At 44.8% G+C, this 16,028-nt stretch overlaps 1 long non-coding RNA gene across 2 annotated transcripts in view; it reads right to left on the reverse strand.

Moving 5' to 3' along the window:
* Positions 1 to 9,161: 9,161 nt before the first annotated feature.
* LOC133236583 (uncharacterized) overlaps positions 9,162 to 16,028 on the reverse strand; it is a 65,918-nt gene continuing 59,051 nt past the window's right edge. For both annotated transcript variants that reach the window (XR_009732932.1, XR_009732933.1), the window contains exons 2-3: positions 9,603 to 9,650; positions 9,162 to 9,439 (exon numbers count right to left, since the gene is read on the reverse strand). This is a non-coding gene — a long non-coding RNA (uncharacterized LOC133236583). The remainder of the gene's footprint in view (positions 9,440 to 9,602; positions 9,651 to 16,028) is intronic.

Consider the following 16,028-nt stretch of genomic DNA (forward strand, 5'->3'; position numbering starts at 1 on the left):
TCCTGGCCCTACCCTGGCCTCTCCTGGTGGCCCTCTCCTCAGGGGATATAAGAGACAGGACTGTTCACCCTCTGCACACAAGTAAGAAGAGGCTGAGATAATGAGTGTTGGGAGAAGTTATCCTCATCCTCTTGGGAGAAATAAGCAGGAGCCACGTGCCTCTTCCTTCCCAAGATTCTCCCTTACTAAACATGTCAGGTACTGTTTTCAGGTATTTACATAAATTAATTTAAATCTCATAAGAGTCCATGAGATAGGGACAGCTCTCAAGCCCATTTTGCAGACAAGGAAACTGAGGTCTCTGGGAGCTTGACTTACTGTCAGTTGGTTGAGCCATGATTCTAATGAAACAGTCTGACCACTGAGTCCGAGTGTGTACTTACTCTGTTGTGCTGACTCCCATAGACTGTCCACCTGCCTCACTAAGGGTCACATCCTCTGGGCTCTGACAGCTTCCCTTCCCCTCTGGGCTCTGAGACTGGTGGGGAGTCTGTTGTGTTTCCCACACTCACTACAGATGGTCCCAGGGTCTGAAGTGACAGGAGAGTTGGGCCTATGTTGGCTGATGGAGTGTGTTCGCTGGAGTTGGGGGAAGTGGGGCTCACATCTGGGCTGTGGGCCATCAGTGGTGTTTGCATCTGGGTGTGAGCTGGGCTCTCCAGATGCTGAAGGGGGAAGACCAGCAGGCGCCGTGCAGGGTTTCCTCATCACTGTGCTATTTCATAGCCTGAAACACAGCCTCCTGTGGACCTGAGGTCCCAGGGGTGTTCACTCTTCCCCTTCCCATCTCACTGCCCTGACTGCTCTTCTTCCAACTGACTCCCTGGGAACATCTCTCCAAGGAGGGGTCTGGCCACATCCCTGCTCACCAGCACTTCCTCCCACCCTGCCTGCTGCTCCCTTCCAGGGTCTCCTGGATGGAGCGAGAGGAAAGCAACTAGGATAGCCAGAGAACTTGACATTATGCTGTAAAGAGAAAGCAGTGTGTGTGTCTTCAAGAAAGGCAAGGGCTGCCTGAGGGGAGAACACTAAGTGGCTTCCTCTGAGCTGTTAGACTGGAGGCCTTAGTATTCTGCTGGATGTTGGTAGGGGGCTGACCTCAGTTTCGTGAAACAAAGATGTTTCCATCCCAGCTGCTTCCTTCATCAGAGATTGCAAGCAGGGAAGACAAGTAGAAAGTCAGCCAGCAAGATGGGGTTTTGTTCTTCTGTGATCTAATCCCAGGAGTCATGTCCCTGTTGCCATATTCTACTGGTCAGAAGCAGGTCACAGCTCCCACCCACACTCAGGGGAGGAGAGTCCACAAGGTGTGGACCCAGGAGGCAGGGACACTTGTGTGCATCTCAGAGTCCATCTGCACAGGGACTTTCCAGGTCAGAGAAGCAGGAGCACGAGGTGGTGAGCCCTACACCCTGGACGTGGTCACACATGGGTTGCACAGTCACTAAACAATCTTTGTCACTGTGGGTCCACCTTGAGTAGGATAATCTGCAGAACTGATACAGTAAATCTGTGTTCAAACATTGAGAAACTTCCAGAGCGTTTTTCCAAAGTGGCAGCACCATTTTATATTCCCATCAGTATGTTTCATGCTTCCAATATCTCTACAGTTCCCAGGTGGCTCAGTGGTAAAGAATCTGCCTGCCAAAACAGGAGATGCAGTTTCGGTCTCTGGGTTGTGACGACACCTGGAGGAGGAAATGGTTCCGTTCAGCTCATTTCAGTTGCTCAGTCGTGTCCGACTCTGCAACCCCATGAGCTGCAGCACACCAGCCCTCCCTGTCCAATACCAATTCCCAGAGCCCACCCAAACTCATGTCTACCCATTCCTATATTCTTGCTGGGATAATGCCATAGACAGAGGAGTCCGGTGGGCTATAATTTATGGGGGGGCAAAGAGTTGGACACTACTAAGTGACAGAGCATGCATGCAGGCAATATCTCTACATCCTCCCTGAGGATATGAATCCTGGTTTCTGGATTTTCAGGGAGGGGATGCCTCTTAGCTCCCCACGCGAATAAGCTCTGGCTTATATTTACTGTTATAGTTCATAAACTTGAGAAAATCAGAGGTAAGATTTTTCCAGATTTGGCTAACACCCTATGGATAAAAACATATTTTCTCTCTGGAGACTGCCCACACTTATATTTTGGCCTAAAAAAATTATTTCCTTCATATTGTAGTTATGGAAACTTTTTATACTTTATTACTTTTATTTTGTTTCCCTGGAAGTTCAGTTCAGTCACTCAGTCGTGTCCGACTTTCTGCGACCCCACGAATCGCAGCACACCAGGCCTCCCTGTCCATCACCAATTCCTGGAGTTCACTCAGACTCAACGTGCATCGAGTCAGTGATACCATCCAGCCATCTCATACTCTGTTGTCCCCTTCTCCTCCTGCCCTCAATCCCTCCCAGCATCAGAGTCTTTTCCAATGAGTCAACTCTTCGCATGAGATGGCCAAAGTACTGGAGTTTCAGCTTTAGCATCATTCCTTCCAAAGAAATCCCAGGGCTGATCTCCTTCAGAATGGACTGGTTGGATCTCCTTGCAGTCCAAGGGACTCTCAAGAGTCTTCTCCAACACCACAGTTCAAAAGCATCAATTCTTCGGTGCTCAGCTTTCTTCACAGTCCAACTCTCACATCCATACATGACCACTGAAAAAACTATAGCCTTGACTAGACTAGACTAGACTCTTCCCTGGAAGAGGCAGCCTTAAAACCATGCCCACCATGTTACTGGAAATGGAATCTCTATGACCTATTTTTTCACCCTTGCTATTTTTCTGGTGCCAGGGTAGGTCCCTGTGTACAAGTCCACCTCAACAAATGATATTTTTATCTCTTCTGTGAGCCAGTGCTCATTTCTGAGATATTTGCTATCAGGTCACAATAAGAAACATATAGACATTGAAAGTGAGTGTAAGCAAGTAAACTTCTACCTTATTTCAATCCACACTGGTAATTGTCAGCATCAGATACTGACACAGGTTTTTTTTAAGCCAAGATTGAGGCTTTATCTCAGCAAGCACAGTTAGTAGCTGCTGAGAATGAAAAGTTCAAGGTGAAGCTGTCTCAACCATTCCAGAAAACACACAGACTCCAAGAAGGGAGTGAACAGAAAGAGGTTGTTGAAACAGATGTGGCAGATGTGGAAGTGAAGGGTGTAGAACTGGTCATGTCACAATCAAATGTGTTGAGAGCAAATGTTGTCCCAGCTCTGGGGAACAACAGTAATGATATTGTAAATGCTAATATGGAATTAACCATCTGAAAAGAGGACCTTTTTTGGTGTTTCAAAAGAGTAACTGCAGCTGGGTTTGAAATTTGTACTGTTTCTATCAAAAACATTTTGGCTTCTTGTTGGATGAAAAAAATATATATATAATTGGATTTGCTAAGATAGTTGAATCATTAGTTCTCCATGGACCAAGTCCCCATGGTTCAGGTAGACTTGTATTCAGGCACCTGAAAAATAGCAGGAGTGAAAAAGCAGGTCACGGAGGGTCCATTTCCAGTAATATGGTGGGCTTGGTTTTAAGGCTACCTCTTCCAGGGAAACAAATAAAAGTAATAAAGTATAAAAAGTTTCTATAAGTACAATACAAAGGAAATAATTGTTTTGGCCAAAATATAAATGCGGTAGTTTGGTGAAATTAGTAGTTTGGTGTCTGAACTAGTAATTTTTTAAGACTTTGATGCGGGTCACAAACTGATAAACTGATAAATATTATGGATATTTTCTCAGTAAGATGTTCATGTACAAAGGAATATAAAGCAATATAAAATATCAGTATACACACACACACACACACACACACACACACGGGCTTTCCCGGTGGCTCAGCAGTAAAGAAACTCCCTGCAATGCAGGAGCTGCAAGAGATGCGAATATGGTCCCTGTGTTGAGAAGATCCCCTGGAGGAGGACATGGCAACCCATTCCAGTATTCTTACCTGGAGAATCCCATGGACAGAGGAGCCTGGTAGGTAACAGTCCATAGGGTTGCAAGAGTTGGACACGACTGAAGTGACTTAGCAGATAACCCATGAAGATCCATAGATGTTGGATTTTTAATCCTAGAAAGAGACAAAGGCAAGAAAAGGACATTCTGAGTAATCATTTCATCATTCAAAAATGGACTTCACTTATCTAGAAGCTGGATCCCATCACAGAACATTAGAGAAGTGAAAGATGTCATATGGTAATCACTCATTCATCCACCCATGCCCAAGTCCCTAGAATGTACTAGATCAAGTTCTGGTCTAGATCACTGGTCCAAATACTGAAATTTGTCACTTTTTCCCCATCCCTTACCCTTTCCCCTGGGACTTCCCCGGTGGCTCGGTGGTAAATAATCTGTAATGCAGGAGACCTGGGTTCAATCCCTGCGTCAGGAAGATCCCTGGGAGGAGGAAATGGTATCCCCACTCCAGTATTCTTGCTTGGAAAATCCCATGGACATAGGAGCCTGGCAGGCTACAGTCCATGGGGTCACAAAGAGTCAGACCTGACTTAAAGATTAAACAATGAAAACCCTCACCTCTACCTTCAAATCTATACCTACTTCCCAACTGAAGGGAATTTCACATGTAAACATTTTGGTCAGAGTCTGAGATTACCTACCTCCATGAAGGAGAAAAACTTGTTTCCTAAACATTTCTGCAGGTGGACATGGCACTAGGCTCCTCCAGTCACATGGACTCCAAATAAGGACACAGTGAGACAGAGAGAACTAAGATCATGGCATCTGGTTCCATCACTTCATGGCAAATAGATGGGGAAACAGTGGAAACAGTGAGACTTTATTTTTTGGGGCTTCAAAATCACTGGAGATGATGACTGCAGCCATGAAATTAAAAGATGCTTGTTCCTTGGAAGAAAAGTTATGACCAACCATGACAACTTATTAAAAAGCAGAGACATTACTTTGCCAACAAAGGTCCATCTAGTCAAAGATATAGTTTTCCCAGTAGTCATGTATGGATGTGAGAATTGGAGTATAAAGAAAGGTGAGCAGCGAAGAATTGATGTTTTTGAACTGTGGTATTGGAGAAGACTCTTGGGAGTCCCTTGGACTGCAAGGAGATTGAACCAGTCCATCCTAAAGGAAATCAGCCCTGAATATTCACTGGAAGGACTGATGCTGAAACTCCAATACTTTGGCCACCTGATGCAAAAACTGATTCATTTGAAAAGACCCTGATGCTGGGAAAGATTGAAGGCGGCCAGAGAAGGGGACGACAGAGGATGATATGGTTGGATGGCATCTCCAACTTGATGGACATGAGTTTGAGTAACCTCCGGGAGTTGGTGATGGACAGGGAGGCCTGGCGTGCTGCAGTCCGTGGGGTCACAAAGAGTCGGACACGACTGAGAGACTGAACTGAACTGAACTAAGACAGAGAGGCTGGCATCACACTGAAGGTTTTGATCTGCACAGCATGAATCGTGGTAGTGTTATTGAGTTGCCAAGGGCAGCAGAGACAGCAGGCCTAGCACCAGAGTCCATCCTCCAGCTAAGGGAGTGTCTGTTTTGTGAACAGTGGCTTCTGCTCCCCGTGCAGGGGCGGTGGTTCCCATGTGGTTCCCCACCTGGGAGAGACTGTGGATGCTGAGCTGGCTATGAATCCTCAGGCTGTTCTGTGACTTTTCCTGAAATAAAATGACAAATCTCACTCTCTTTCTCTCCTTTGCAACAAATTTTGAAATCCTTTTTCTTTTCACAAAGAACTTTATAAGAATATCACGTAGGGAAACTTTCAGAGATTTTTTTCCTGTGCTTTATTGAGATATGACTGATATAAAATATTGAGTAAGTGTACAACCTGTGATTTGATACTTTTCTCTATTGCACAATGATCAGCAGCAGAACTTTAGCTTATACCTGTATGATGTCACATAATTACCATTTTTTTGTGGTGAGAGCATTTAGATCTGCTCTCTTAGCAACTCAGAGACTTTATGATATCAGACTACTTTATAAAATGTCCAGCTGCCTATCCTGCTTAGAAGAGAAAACATGTATCTCCCAGAAAATGTCTTGACTTTTTCTTCCCATTTAAATGTGGATTTAAGCCCTTCCCCATCCTGGTCACTCTGATCACAAGCCTCAGTGGATCCAAACCTGACTAAGCATGAGGACTGCTTGTCAGGCTTCTTAGAAAATACTCAGGTCTCCTCCTAGACCCAGCTTCTCAGAGTGTTGGGCATGGAGTCCAGGAATCCCTTATGAACAAGTCCTACAGGGGAGGCTGATGCACAGCCATGTGGGAATCCTGGTCTATACCCTCACTACTAAATATGTGATCTGAAAGTCAGCAGCATCAGCTGCAAACTTGTTATGAATGTAGATTCTCAGGCTCTACTGCAAACTGTCTAGATTTAATGAGAGGTCTAGGTGAGCACCAGCATCTCCAGCTTGGTCACCTCACCATTTCCTACAGTTTCCTTTAGTGCATCACTCACCCTTCACCTCCTGATTATGTGTAACAGCCAGACTGAAGCTTCTAAAGAGTAGTCACTATGGATTGTGTTCTGTGAAAAGCATCGTATGAATCCACATCTTACTCAGACAACATCAACACCCTTGTAATATCATCTAGGTCTATATGATCTGGTGAAATATGGGATCTAATCTCAATTCCTCATTTCTCCAGCCGCACTTGCCTCCTGGCTCTTTCTTGAACATAGACACTCTCCTGCCCTCGTGCATTTGCACAGGAGATTCCCCTGCCCAGAGAGAACTTCCTCTGACATCTGTGTGGACATTCCTTCATGTCCTTCACATCTTTATTCAATGGTCACCTTCTCAATAAGGCCCACACTAACCACATGATTGAAAGAGCCACCTTCCTTGTCCCTACACACATATGCTTCCTCAAAACACTTCCTAACCTCTAAGGCAAACATTCCCTCACTTACTAGGCTCACTCTGCCCCTTCTCACCAGAACACACTTCACAAGGCCAACAAGGTGTGTCTGTTGTTAGTTCACTGAGGTTTTCTAATAGTGTGTCATTTCTCTGGCACACAACAAGTATCAGTTGAATGAATGATCAGTGTGGATTGCCTCCTTATTCTAGAGACTGTGTCTTTATTAATGTGACCTCAGGTCATGTGCTCCCTCTTGGCCGCTACAGCACAACGTCCATTCACATTGATGTCAGTGCTGCCTGTATTTTCCCCACAAGGGCTGATGTCCCATCCCTCCCACAAAGATCAGTCTGCACTCTACACATAATGATATTTTCTCTTCAGCAAAGATGATGTCAAATGTATTCTTTTTAATGGCTGAGTAATACTCCATTGTGTATATGTACCACTGCTTTCTTTATCCATTCATCTGCTGATGGACATCTAGGTTGCTTCCATGTCCTGGCTATTATAAACAGTGCTGCGATGAACATTGGGGTACACGTGTCTCTTTCCCTTCTGGTTTCCTCAGTGTGTATGCCCAGCAGTGGGATTGCTGGATCATAAGGCAGTTCTATTTCCAGTGTTTTAAGGAATCTCCACACTGTTCTCCATAGTGGCTGTACTAGTTTGCATTCCCACCAACAGTGTAAGAGGGTTCCCTTTTCTCCACACCCTCTCCAGCATTTATTATTTGTAGACTTTTGGATCGCAGCCATTCTGACTGGTGTGAAATGGTACCTCATGGTGGTTTTGATTTGCATTTCTCTGATAATGAGTGATGTTGAGCATCTTTTCATGTGTTTGTTAGCCATCTGTATGTCTTCTTTGGAGAAATGTCTATTTAGTTCTATCAGTTCTAATGAGGTGGATGAAACTGGAGCCTATTATACAGAGTGAAGTAAGCCAGAAGGAAAAACACCAAATACAGTATACTAATGCATATATATGGAATTTAGAAAGATGGTAACAATAACCCTGTGTACAAGACAGCAAAAGAGACACTGATGTATAGAACAGTCTTATGGACTCTGTGGGAGAGGGAGAGGGTGGGAAGATTTGGGAGAATGGCATTGAAACATGTAAAATATCATGTATGAAACAAGATGCCAGTCCAGGTTCGATGCACGATACTGGATGCTTGGGGCTAGTGCACTGGGACGACCCAGAGGGATGGTATGGGGAGGGAGGAGGGAGGAGGGTTCAGGATGGGGAACACATGTATAACTGTGGTGGATTCATTTTGATATTTGGCAAAACTAGTACAATTATGTAAAGTTTAAAAATAAAATAAAATAAAAAAAAACAAAAAAGAAAAGATGATGTCAGGTTTATAGGTCCTATATTCCAACCTACTGTGAATCTATTAGATACTGCTTTATAAATCCCCATGAGCTTTGATTGAAGCCAGCACTAGGATTACTAGATCTAAGGGCAGAGAGAGGGACCAAGCTGCAGAGAAGGTAGAAATCCAGCAAGAATTAAGACAAGATGTGAAACAACTGGGTCCGTCCTCTATGCTAATCCCCAAATCTGGTTCCTTATAAAGGATGCAGAAAGAATGGGAAGAGGAATCCAGGAAAAAGTCTTAGAGCTGGGAGAGATGAGAATTTCTCTCTTGATACCACTGAGATCCTGTGTGCAGGGACCCCTTCGTCTTGTGAGGATAATCATTAATGAAAATGACTCCTGCTGCTGTCAGAGATGAGGACACCCAGGGCAGAATGAGACCAGAACTCTACACATGAAAAAGAACAGTCATTATTCAGAAATAAACTAAATAAGCAAAATATAAGCATATAAACACAAAGAAAGGCAGGACCTAGCATAAGCTAGGCTGACCTGATTATGGGACGTCTTCACTGCCTATGGTCCTAGAGACAGGACAAGGCCCAGGTGAGTTCTGAGTTTACAAGAACACAGGTCCTGGTGGGGCAGGGAGCGACTGAAAGGACAAAGACAAAGCAGCTGAGAAGATGACCCAAGCAAGACTGACCACATCAAAGCCATGATACACTGACCACCAACTGGGCACAGGCCCCGACTATGCTCAGCTCCTCACAGCCTCCTCCTGTCCCTCTTGCAACAGACTGAGCACAGCAAGCATAACAATTCTGGAAGATTCTCAGTGCTTTCATGTACTTCCTCTCTCAAACTTTAGAATCCTCTCTCTTGCTATCCCTACAAACCTTCACAGCACCAGTTAGAAAAAACATTCATATAAATAGATTTTATTTTCAAAGGAAATATGACATAATTACTCAGTGCACACGAAGTGAAGACAGCGATGGAGAGGGTCCAGCTCTGTCTCTGCTGGAACAGGACAGTGGATCAGAGAGGAGAACACAGGTCAGGGTGGGGAGGGGGTGTAATGGGCAGGTGTGACCAGTCTCCCACCTCCTCACATTATGCTAATAGGAGCACAGACACATTCAGATGCAGCTGCAGAAAGAGGGGTCTGGGGATCTGACATCACAAAGTGGGACCGAGCATCACTCAGTCCCCACAAGGCAGCTGTCTCACACTGTGAGAGAAAAGAATCAGGAAGCAGTTCAGATCAGTCATGTAAGGGCTGACATTCTCCACAGCCCCCAAGATGCTCACATGTCCCACTCAGAGACCCCCACCACCCAGTGTGTCCTCTCTGCCCCAACCCCTCTCCCAATCTAGACGCCCCAGGGTCTCACCTTTAGGAACCGTGAGAGACACATCAGAGCCCTGGGCACTGTCAACGCCTGGGGGAGAAGAAAACCAGGATGTGGTCAGAACTGACAGGAGAGAAACTAGAGAAGGAATTTTGAGGAGGGTCAGTCCCCCATAGCCTTCTGTCTGCACCCTCACAAGGGTCTCAGGAATCACATCCCTTCTGTACTTACTTGCACCCTGAGTGTAGCTCCCTGCTTTTTCACCTGCAAGAAAAAAATATCATGTGAGAGGCCATAGAGAAGACTGAGTCATGAGGTCCTAGAGGAAGCCCCTAGTTCTGGACCCCACAGAACTTTCTGGAACTGTGACCAAAATCCAGGACAAAATCAGGAGAATGAAGAAAGGTGCTGTTGGGGTGACTGCACCAACTACCCTTCTGGAGGTCTGTCCTCAGCAGGGACCCTTCCCTCTGATCTTCATGTGCTGAGAGACAGGCCCCGAACTGGAATTACAAGGTGAAAAATCTGTCTTTCATTTTCACATGTACTTTACAAAAGGGTCAGTGTTAGCATGGAGCTCAGACTCCACATATGTGTGTGGAGGGTACTTTCCAATAACCAGGCAAGTAAACTTTTATCTGGATTTGAAACTCCCAGTGAGACAAGAAAACTCAGATACCTCCGTCCCTTCCCTACCTAAGCGCTTCTTCCTCCATATCCCAGCCCCAGCCACCACAGCCACCACGAGGAGAACCAGGCCAACAATGATGCCTATGTTGGGGACGGCGGGCTGAGGAGGTTCTGTAGAGGAAAGAGAAGGGGCCCAGCATTCATGTTTGAGTCCAGACCTTGCTGAAGGGGTCCAGAAAGGCTTCAGGTTTATCTGAGAAGAAGCTCCACCCCAGCCTCCTCCCTACCCCAGGGTGAGTGTCTCCTAAAGCCCCTTGTGCTGCACTTTGCACCTGTATCTCTGCTCCTCTCCAGAAGGGCCTACCAGAGCTGCCCATTTCTGGATGTTTCCATTCCCTGAAGGCCTGGTCTCCACAAGCTCCATGTCCTGGGTCTGGTCCTTCACATCATGCTGCCAGGTCAGTGAGATATCAGGGTAGAAGCCCAGGGCCCAGCATCTTAGGGGGACCTCATGGTCAGAGATGGGGTGCTGGGTCACATGTGTCTTTGGAGGATCTAGGGTGAACTTCCGATTGTTCAAGCTGGTTTTAGAAAAGGCAGAGGAACAAGAGATCAAATTGCCAACGTCCGCTGGATCATCAAAAAAGCAAGAGAGTTCCAGAAAAACATGTATTTCTGCTTTATTGACTATGCCAAAGCCTTTGACTGTGTGGATCACAATAAACTGTGGAAAATTCTGAAAGAGATGGGAACACCAGACCACCTGACCAGCCTCTTGAGAAACCTATATGCAGGTAGGGAAGCAACAGTTAGAACTGGACATGGAACAACAGACTGGTTCCAAATAGGAAAAGGAGTACATCAAGGCTGTATATTGTCACCCTGCTTATTGAACTTCTATGCAGAGTACATCATAAGAAACGCTGGGCTGGAAGAAGCACAAGCTGGAATCAAGACTGCTGGGAGAAATATCAATAACCTCAGATATGCAGATGACACCACCCTTATAGCAGAAAGTGAAGAGGAACTAAAAAGCCTCTTGATGAGAGTGAAAGAGGAGAGTGAAAAAGTTGCCTTAAAGCTCAACATTCAGAAAACGAAGATCATGGCATCTGATCCCATCACTTCATGGGAAATAGATGGGGAAACAGTGGAAACAGTGTCAGACTTTATTTTTCTGGGCTCCAAAATCACTGCAGATGGTGATTGCAGCCATGAAATTAAAAGACGCTTACTCCTTGGAAGGAAAGTTATGACCAACCTAGATAGCATATTCAAAAGCAGAGACATTACTTTGCCAACAAAGGTCCGTCTAGTCAAGATAATGGTTTTTCCAGTGGTCATGTATGGATGTGAGAGTTGGACTGTGAAGAAAGCCGAATGCCGAAGAATTGATGCTTTTAAACTGTGGTGTTGGAGAAGACTCTTGAGAGTTCCTTGGACAGCAAGGAGATCCAACCAGTCCATTCTAAAGGAGATCAGCCCTGGGATTTCTTTGGAAGGAATGATGCTAAAGTTGAAACTCCAGTACTTTGGCCACTTCATGCGAAGAGTTGACTCATTGGAAAAGACTCTGATGCTGGGAGGGATTGGGGGCAGGAGGAGAAGGGGATGACAGAGGATGAGATGGCTGGATGGCATTACTGACTGGATGGACGTGAGTGAGTGAACTCCGGGAGATGGTGATGGACAGGGAGGCCTGGCATGCTGCGATTCATGGGGTCGCAAAGAGCTGGACATGACTGAGTGACTGAATTGAACTGAACTGATGAAGGATGAATCAGAAAATTCCCATTTAGTGTTACCTCCATGGGTCCCTGAAGCAGCATCCTGTGACCATCCTGAGAATAAACAGGACAGAGGGTTTGAAAAGAAGCAGCACAAACACCAGACACCAGCCTGGACTTGGAGGTCGGGGCATGTTCCCGAGTCCTTGGAAAGTTCTGGAGTCACGGTGAGAGCCAAGGTAGGGGGTACCATGTAAGGGAGTGAATACAGAGTAATGGTCCTGACTTGGGTGGAGGCCGAATGACTCAGAAAAGCTGGAGTCAGGCCTCTAAACACGTTCTCAGGGTGAGAACTGGCATCAGAGACAGTCATGGTTCACAAGATGGCACCCAGGGTGAAGGGGCACCACTGACCAGTTATTTCAGGGATAGTTTCCTGCTTCTTCCTCAGAGAGACTGGATTCCTTAATTGTCCTTCAGAGAAGTGGGGCCACTGACAGGTCACTGTCTTGTACAGAATATGAAAACCTGGGTGGATTTCTCCCTCTTCTGATGAGAAGCCGGGGCCCTATTTCTACAAGCACCCATTTTTTTCTCCTCGTTGGAACCCAGGTCCAGCCTGAGGGAAGATCAGGGAGGCCTCGTGCCCCTTGTACCTGTGTGCAGCAGCGCATCCTTCCTGTTCTCCAGGTGTCTGTGGAGCCACTTTATGCAGTCGCCCTCCAGGTAGTTCCTACTGTGACCTGTAGCACTGCCCTGCTGAAGCTTGAGCTTGGAGGTCTGAGCCACCCTGTCCACTGCGGTCCAGGAGCACAGGTCCTCGTTCAGGGCAAGGTAGGTAATCATTGCCATCATAAGCAATCTACCAGAACCTGAGGCAATAACTTTTCAAATATGCAATTATACTTCTTTCAGGAGAAGACTGGGAGATGGGTGTTTCTGTCTGTTCTCTCCACATTTAATCCTGGGTGGGCGGGTGCAGGTAGCCAGTTACAGGCTGTTTCTTTTTTGCTACTGTCCTGTTGGACCCAGTAACGCAAGCCACTGAACCAGGTGATCAAGGAGTGTGCCCTCTGGCAGCAACCACAACACCTGGGCAGCCATACGTGTGCACAAGCTCCTTTCACAGAGACACGGGTGACCTGGGGTGGGACAGAGGGAGAGCATGATGATGGCACCTGTTGGCTTCTCAGGAGTTTGGTGAAGATTACAGTTGACCCCTAGGTATGTGTTAGAAGTCTTAGCTTTTAAGATAAGGAAATAGGCTTCTTTCAGGGACAAGCTGGAGGTTTCAGTCTGTGTCTGTATGCTATGCCCTGGAGAGATAGCCACAGTGAGTCTGGGTGAACCTGTTTCTTAGTTCATTACAGCCTCATGGATTTCATGGACACAAACTGCATTGACTTTCAGAGGTATGTTTTGGAGGCCTACATCTCCAAATTTCACATCCACCATGACCACTGAAAACTCTGTAGCCTTGACTAGACGGATCTTTGTTGACAAAGTAATGTCTCTGCTTTTTAACATGCTATGTCTAGGTTGGTCATAACTTTCCTTCCAAGGAGTAAGTGTCTTTTAATTTCATGGCTGCAATCACCATCTGCAGTGATTTTGGAGTCCAGAAAAATAAAGTCAGCCACTGTTTCCACTGTTTCCCCATCTATTTCCCATGAAGTGATGGGACCAGATGCCAGGATCTTCGTTTTCTGAATGTTGAGCTTTAAGCCAACTTTTCACTCTCCACTTTCACTTTCATTAAGAGACTCTTTAGTTCTTCTTCACTTTCTGCCATAAGGGTGGTGTCATCTGCATATCTGAGGTTATTGATATTCCTCCCGGCAATCTGGATTCCAGCTTGTGTTTCTTCCAGCCCAGTGTTTCTCATGATGTACTCTGCATATAAGTTAAATAAGCAGGGTGACAATATACAGGCTTGACGTACTCCTTTTCCTATTTGGAACCAGTCTGTTGTTCCATGTCCAGTTCTAACTGTTGCTTCCTGATCTGCATACAGGTTTCTCAAGAAGTTGACCTTTACTATATTTACCTTAAAGATTAGGTAGACACTGCCTAATTGGTTAAAAGACACTGCCTAATTGGTTAAAAGACACTTAGTCCTTGGAAGGAAAGTTATGACCAGCCTAGACAGCATATCAAAAGCAGAGACATTACTTTGTCAACAAAGGTCCGTGTAGTTAAGGCAATCATTTTTCCAGTATTTATATGGATGTGGGAGTTGGACTATAACGACAGTTGAGCACAGAAGAATTGATGCTTTTGAACTGTGGTGTTGGAGAAGACTCTTGAGAGTCCCTTGGACTTCAAAGAGATCCAACCAGTCCATCCTAAAGGAGATCTACCCTGGATATTCATTGGAAGGACTGATATTGAAGCTCCAATATTTTGGCCACCTGATGTGAACAGCTGACTCATTTTAAAAGACCCTGATGTTGAGGAAGATTGAGGCAGGAGAAGGAGGGGATGACAGAGGATGATGAGATGGCTGAATGGCATCATCAACTCAATGGACATAAATTTGGGTAAGATCCGCGAGTTGGTGATGGACAGGGAGGCCTGGGGTGCTGCGGTTCATGGGGTAGCAAGGAGTCGGGCACGACTGAGCGACTAAACTGAACTGAACTGAATTGGTAACTCTGTGCTCCCTAAAAGTTGGTTATGAATATTAGATAAAAATTAATTTGCATCTAAAATTAAGTAACTGATGAATTCTTATTTATATATGGAGATTTTTTTTTGCAATTGTATAAAAAAGTGTCAAATGTTTAGTAACATACCTAAGCCATTAAAAGAGGAGAGCTAAGATAAGTGGGAAGTTTAGGGAATTATCTGGGCTCTGTCATTTATGAGAAGTTATAAAAGAGGCAGATTAAGTTTCCTCTTACATTCTCCTTGATATTCATTCCCCCTGAGGATTGTCATCTCTGGGCAGCTAGGCAACATCAGCTAATTAATGGTACAGGACAAACATTCCCCAGAGACTTCAGCCAGGTAAACCATTTTCACCAGACCAGTTTTGCTGCAGTTTCATACCAATCTCATGCTTTCATAATGAGCTCTCCATCATAGAGCCAAACATTATATTCAGAAGTAATCCTGAGAGTTTGAAATTGCCTTCCTATGTCATCCTACCGGCTAGGCACAATGCCGATCTTGTGTGTGTGAAGTATTGTGTGAAGGTATTTGAAGTCATCAAGAGAAAGCATCTTCTTGCTTAAGGAAAACTTAAAGATATTCCAATGCTGATAGAGTCAGTTTATGCACTCACTGCATGCAACCTGCATCCTTAGTCTGCATACCCAGGTTCCAATGCCCAGGACTGTATTAAAGGTAGGCACTGGAAATGAGGTAGGGAACCAGCTTAGGACACTCACATAAGGTGAATAACACTGAGAGGACTGGAACTCGATCTCTGTGGCACTTTAAGAATTGGTAAGTTAGCTTGTTTTCAGTTGCAAGTGTTCTTTAAAGGTTACATCAAGTAATGTACATGTCAGTTGGTAAAAGAAAGGAAATTCCTATAAAAATTCATCCACTTTAAGAACTTAACTGTTCCTTGTGGAAGCCAACATTTTGTTCTTAGACATTTCATCCTATTGTAGTGTATTCATTATGTCTCAGTATGGATATATGGAGCAATTTAAATTCAGGATATTTGGCTGTCATAAAATATGTCCTTCAGTAATTGAATAATAGCATATATGTGAATGTGAACATATTAGACTATACACTTTCATTTTTTCCTCAGCTCCTATTTTCTCTGAAATTACAGAATGTTTCTTAAAGTGTATTGTCAATATCTGTAGTTTTTAAATGTTCATTTTCTCAAAGAAATGAATGTATGTAATTGTCCAAATGCTACTTTGATAATGACAACAATGAAGGTCCATTTTGTGGTTATTGTGTCAATGCATTTTTGAATTTACTGTTAATGAAAAACGATTATTCTTCAGTTGAGGAGAAATACCAATTTGAGAGGAGAAACATGGGCCAGAAAAGGTGATCTGAATGTTTAATTTATTGGTGAATTAGGCAAATAACAAGGTGATGTGTAATGTACACTGGTGACTGTCCTTCCGTCCTTGCACACACT

The sequence above is a fragment of the Bos javanicus genome, chromosome 23 (genome assembly GCF_032452875.1).
Source record: "Bos javanicus breed banteng chromosome 23, ARS-OSU_banteng_1.0, whole genome shotgun sequence".
Taxonomy (NCBI): domain Eukaryota; kingdom Metazoa; phylum Chordata; class Mammalia; order Artiodactyla; family Bovidae; genus Bos; species Bos javanicus.